Here is a 5,824-nt window from a genome sequence, read left to right as displayed (position 1 = left end):
AAGCTCATGCGTCCTTTTGCGGAGGTGACAAACCTGGTCAGTCAAACCCAAGGCAACATCATCGACCTCATCCCATATGCGATTTTTCTGGAGTGTGCCCTGCGAAGAGTGCTGGATCAAGCCGTAGATGAGCATGAAGAGGAAGAGTTGTGCTCACCATCACCACCAGAAGCAGCCTTGTCGTCGTCGATTGCTGGACCTGCGGCAACGCACAGCGAGTGAGTGAGAAACTTATATAGCGCAGCAACATGCGAACTGAATCGCCTCTGGGCGCTCGTTGTCCCTTTCTCCTTTGTCCTCAAAAGAGATGGGTTTTGATCTTTCTCCTAAAGGCCAAGTGATTCTCCTACAACCGAATGCTGGTTGGTAAAGCGTTCCATAGTCTAGCAGGAGTCCCAGGGGGCTTGTTGTCACCTTTCAGGGACCCTTGGTGTTGTACGTGGCTGGGTGGAGGAAGAGACATTCAATGACGTCAGTGAGGACAAGGAACGGGACATGGCTAGCTTGGTATCCAACCTTGTGTAAATGGGGAGTTTGCGGTTGTGCAAATGGACTGTTTGCGGTTGTTTGCTGTGCGTTAAACGGGGAGTTTGGTCTGTCACTGTGAACCCTAACCCTGTTACAGATAGGGTTACAGATAGGGTTAGGGTTACAGACAGGGTTAGGGTTACAGACTGTAACCCTAACCCTATCTGTAACCCTAACCCTATCTGTAACCCTAACCCTATCTGTAACCCTAACCCTGTCTGTAACCCTAACCCTGTCTGTAACCCTAACCCTTACACTACCTGATCGATACAACATCATACCTGATGTTTTAAAGCACGTTATTCCAAACAATTTATGAATGTTAGGTGATTTATGCCCTTTATGGATTAAAAACGGACTCTGCGACAACTACGTAATTTTCCATGGGAGTTTTGCCATGGATCCCCCTCCGGCATGCCTCAGTCCAGGTGTTAGTCCCCTTGAAACAACTTTTCCATCACTATTGTGGCCAGAAAGAGTCCCTGTGGGTTTTAAAATTCGCCTGCCCATTGAAGTCTATGGCGGTTCGCCCGTTCGCGAACATTTGTGGAAGTTCGCGAACTGTAAATTTTAGGTTCGCGACATCACTACCCCTGGCTACAAATGTCTTAGCTGAGGGGGAGGGGGGTCCATACAGTTTTTTTGTGCTTCTTTTAATATTTTGTTTACATTAACTGGCCAACCAGCAAATCCCCAGTATACAGCTGAATAAAGCTGATGGGTGTACATGACTGGGTATTCGGACACTTGTGACAACCAACCTCCTATCAACCAACCTGAGCAGGAAGCTGCCACATTTAGAGGCGGGAGTAATACTGCAGCCAGAAGTTGTAATTGGCTGAACACCTATTTAGTTCATCCATTCACCATCCGCCTAAACAAGCCAAATTCTGTTCAAACATGGGTTCCGTCCACACCCAGAGCTCTAGTTTTAGTGGTCTGTTTATTGGTCCCTTACAGTGGTGACCAATGGGAGAAGGACCCTCCTACATCTGTGGTCAGTGTAGTGGTCCCTTACAGCGATGACCAATGGGAGAAGGACCCCCTTATATCAGTGATCAGTGGATAAGGACATTCTTACATCGTCATCGGTGGGAAGACTGCCCTCCTTACAGATCATTGATGTCAGTTGTTAGAGAGACAGAAATTTTTTTTTTTCTGTTGAAAAGCCTGTGGCGTGCAAAACACAACCCAAAAACTCCACCCGGTGCAGGAAAAAATGTGCACACACATAAAGAGTGACATCACAAAAAACTGCGACGGTTGCATACGTCAGTGGTCCTCCGAAAAGGACCCGTCTCTGATCCCCCGGGGCGTTAGGCTCCTGACAGGGAAAAGAGTTACTGTGGTCCATACAGCCAAAGCCATATGGACCCATCTTGGTCCAAGCAGCCGAAGCCACAAGGACCCAACATCCTTGGAGGGACTGCCGAAACAGAACCCTCCTCGGTGAGGCTCCCCCGAAGGGAGACCCCATGAGAGCCGGTGAACCTAACCAGAAGGCCGAGTCCACCAACTCCCAAGACTTTCAGAGACCGGCCCGAGGACCAGCACCCTACTCGCCACACATAAAGTGCAAGCACCAACAAAAAGAGTGACAAACAAAACCGAACACGGGGAAAAATAATAAAAGAAAGTGGGGAGAAGGAAGATGGGAGAGTGAGGAAAGTGACCAATGTGAAATACATTGGCCGGCCCTCCGGCCAGGAAACAAAAATTCCACTGGTCCTAGCCAAAAGGCCCGGCCCAAGCGGCAGGTGTGAAAAGTGTGTTGTGGAGATCAGTGACCTGAAGGTGCCACACGATGAGTGCCCCTCAAACACTCGTGCAATGTATGTCACCCCTGGACTGCCACTCCAGGGGCACAATCTCCACGGGCTTTTCAACGGTCCCTAGCCCCCGGTCCGGACCGGCAGCACCCTTCCCAGCCAGGAAGGTGGGAGAAGAGGTTGGGGAGAACCCACCTAAGCAGGCTCTACCCACAACCCCTATCTCTCCCACCTAATCACATTCTGGAAGTACTACCCGCTCCTTCCCGGTTAAAGGAGAAGCAAGGGTTCCCTCCAGAACAACTGACTGGGGCAGATACCACCAAATCCAGGCCAACGGCCAGGGACCCGGCCTCTTGGCTTCGACCTCATGCCTCTCTGTCCCGATCAGAAGGCTTCCACCTCCACACCAACAGGCTTAGCGTCCGCCGACTGCCATCCCTTTCCCCCTGCCACAGGGTACCGGGGACAGTCAGCTTAGCACCACCTATTGGCAACTGATAAGAACAGATACTACACTTGATCTTAGCCAAAAGGCAGAGAAGCAGAAATTGTCCATTGCTCAAGGAACCCCTAGAACCCTTTGGAGGAACCCTGGCTGAGAAAGGCTGGACTAGGCAGTAATATATTTCTCTCCCACTTGGTGGGAGTGGAGATGACCCATCTATAAGAATATACAGTACATACACACACAGCACAAGGCTGTGTTCACACTACGAGACGTTTCTCGGGGCTGCAGTTCCTCTGAGATCCACAGGGTGGTGATCTCACTTCTACCATAGAGAAAGGAAGTCTCTATGGAAGACAGGAAGTGATGTCAGCTTCAAACAGGAAGTGATGTCAGGTATAAATAGAAAGTTCCGGGTGAGAGGTGAGTCGGGTGAACAAAGAGGGAAGACATTGCTGGAAGACGCAGCAGAGGAGGTAATAAGATCTTATCTTCTATTTACACCCAGTAACCCCGTCATGTCCGTCCTCTTCCTCCATAGTCACTGTGACGTCTTTTATCTCCAGCAGATGATGATACACACATATATAGTGTGGAGACCTAGATTAACCCCTTCAGGGGCAGAACATTCCCCATAGAGAATTCTCTTCATTTTGGAGATGTGTCACATTTCCCACCAATCACCTTCTCACCTCATCAGTCTATACTAACGGATTATACCACTTTTATTGGGGATGGGGGGTTTCTATAGACATAAAGTGTTGGAGGCTCCCGGACGCTAAAACCATTACAAATGCTAAAAGGAATGTTCCTTTATGTGTAATCCCACTGGGGGGGGGGGCTGTTCTTACATGATAGAGACCCTCATATTATCCCCCATCCTAATATTGTACAACCAGTACAGTCCAGATCATTCTCTCTCATCAATTCTTGGTCTACAGGTAACCTGTATAGATCACATGACCAATGAGGATGGAGAAGGACCAGAGTCACATGACTGAGAGGATACTAAACCTCACCCTGGAGATCATCTACCTGCTGACCGGAGAGGTGAGGAGGATTCTGGGAGGTCACATGACATCACTCTTATCTCTATTAATAACACAGACCTGACCGGAGAGGTGAGGAGGATTCTGGAAGGTCACATGACATCACTCTTATCTCTATTAATAATACACAGACCTGACCGGAGAGGGGAGGAGGATTCTGGGAGGTCACATGACATCACTCTTATCTCTATTAATAATACACAGACCTGACCGGAGAGGTGAGGAGGATTCTGGGAGGTCACATGACATCACTCTTATCTCTATTAATAACACACAGACCTGACCGGAGAGGTGAGGAGGATTCTGGGAGGTCACATGACATCACTCTTATCTCTATTAATAAAACACAGACCTGACCGGAGAGGTGAAGAGGATTCTGGGAGGTCACATGACATCACTCTTATCTCTATTAATAATACACAGACCTGACCGGAGAGGTGAGGAGGATTCTGGGAGGTCACATGACATCACCCTTATCTCTATTAATAATACAGACCTGACCGGAGAGGTGAGGAGGATTCTGGGAGGTCACATGACATCACTCTTATCTCTATTAATAAAACACAGACCTGACCAGAGAGGTGAGGAGGATTCTGGGAGGTCACATGACATTACTCTTACCTCTATTAATAATACAGACCTGACCGGAGAGGTGAAGAGGATTCTGGGAGGTCACATGACATCACTCTTACCTCTATTAATAACACAGACCTGACCGGAGAGGTGAGGAGGATTCTGGGATTCTAACATTATATTTCTATTGGTTCTCCAATACAGAGATTTCCTCTTGTGAAGTCAGGTGATCACATGACCATCACAGTGCCTCCATGTGACTCCCTAAAACCTGAGAGACACAACATGGAGAAGATTCTAGAAGTCACCAAGAAGATGATGGAGCTGCTGACAGGAGAGGTGAGGAGGATTCTGGGACATTATCTAATAACAGACAAGGGGTGTGTCTGGATGGTGACTGTATCATTGTGTGTGTCAGGTTCCTATAAGGTGTCAGGATGTCACTGTCTATTTCTCCATGGAGGAGGGGGAGGATTTAGAAGGACACAAGGATCTCTACAAGGACGTCATGATGGACAATCAGCCGCCCCTCACATCACCGGGTAAGAGGAGACTTTATTGTACAGGAGAGAGCAGTACGGAGGCTCCACCTAGATCCCCCATCATCTGATAAACACATAGAAACAATGGATTCAGTCAGTGTGTGTGTTTCCTACAGATGGATCCAGTAATGGGAACCCACCAGAGAGATGTCCCCGTCCTCTGTATTCCCGGGATTCCACACAGGAAGGTCACACCATCCCCCACCATCATCAGGTAGATGAGTGACAATTATTGGTCGTTGTGATTTATACACAAGCATGTTTGTTACAATGAATGTTTTATTATATATTCAGAGTGGAAATCTCGGGGATGATAATATTGATGTTAAAGAAGAGTATAAAGAGGAGGATGAGGAGTATGGAGGGATGGAGGAGTTATCAGAAGGACACAAGGATATGATGGAACCACCTAATACCAGGAACCCACCAGAGAGATGTCCCCGTCCTCCATATGAATGGGATTCCACACAGGAAGGTCACACCATCCCCCACTGTTACAAGGTTGGTGGGACGGAGGTTATAAAACACACTTATAGAGACAATGTGTGGATTTTCTATGTGATATCACAATATTAAAGCTTATATCTTACAGATGATATTCTCTCTCATTTTCTTGGTTTAGAGTGGAGATCCAATCGATATAGAATTTGAGGTGAAAGGAGAAGAAGAAGAGACGTATGTGAGGGATGATCAGCAGTCTATGGAGGAGGATGGAATAACGGGGACATTTATAGAGGAGGACACTCCTACAGAGATCAGCACAGGTGGGTCATTAATAGTGATGAGCCGAATACCCCCGGTTCGGTTGCAGCAGAACAGGCAAAAAAAATTTGTTCGAACACCGTTAGTCTAAGGGACACGAACGTCAAAAATCAAAAGTGTTCATTTTAAAGGTTAATATGAAAGTTTTTGTCA

The 5,824-nt window shown here is 47.5% G+C and overlaps 1 pseudogene; it reads right to left on the bottom strand.

The window, feature by feature from the left end:
- Positions 1–2,715: 2,715 nt before the first annotated feature.
- LOC120925202 lies at positions 2,716–2,846 on the bottom strand (annotated as a pseudogene).
- Positions 2,847–5,824: the final 2,978 nt, after the last annotated feature.

The sequence above is a fragment of the Rana temporaria genome, chromosome 1 (genome assembly GCF_905171775.1).
Source record: "Rana temporaria chromosome 1, aRanTem1.1, whole genome shotgun sequence".
NCBI lineage: Eukaryota > Metazoa > Chordata > Amphibia > Anura > Ranidae > Rana > Rana temporaria.
Note: the sequence above shows the minus strand (reverse complement) of the source record. Positions and strands in the feature narration are given on the sequence as shown.